Source organism: Ailuropoda melanoleuca, chromosome 12, assembly GCF_002007445.2.
Source record: "Ailuropoda melanoleuca isolate Jingjing chromosome 12, ASM200744v2, whole genome shotgun sequence".
Lineage (NCBI taxonomy): Eukaryota > Metazoa > Chordata > Mammalia > Carnivora > Ursidae > Ailuropoda > Ailuropoda melanoleuca.
In genome coordinates, this window is record NC_048229.1 from 46,060,975 (window position 1) to 46,061,227 (window position 253).

Sequence of the window (253 nt, forward strand, 5' to 3'; positions counted from 1 at the left end):
GGTGACGCAGGCACTTCTGATTGGATGGTGGGCCGAGGCTCTCCGGCCAATTAAAGAAAGGCGTACGTTGCTCCGTTTCCGAACGAGCTCCGCCCCCTCCAGCCCCCTCTAACCCCAGTAACAGCGCCTTTGCGCCACCTACTGGGCGGGCTGACGGCTGTTCTCGTCCAAGCTCTCGGTCTTCGTTGACTGCGACTAACGTGGACAAAATTGAACTGGAAAGTAATTTGGGATGATTTCTGAAACGCTACCA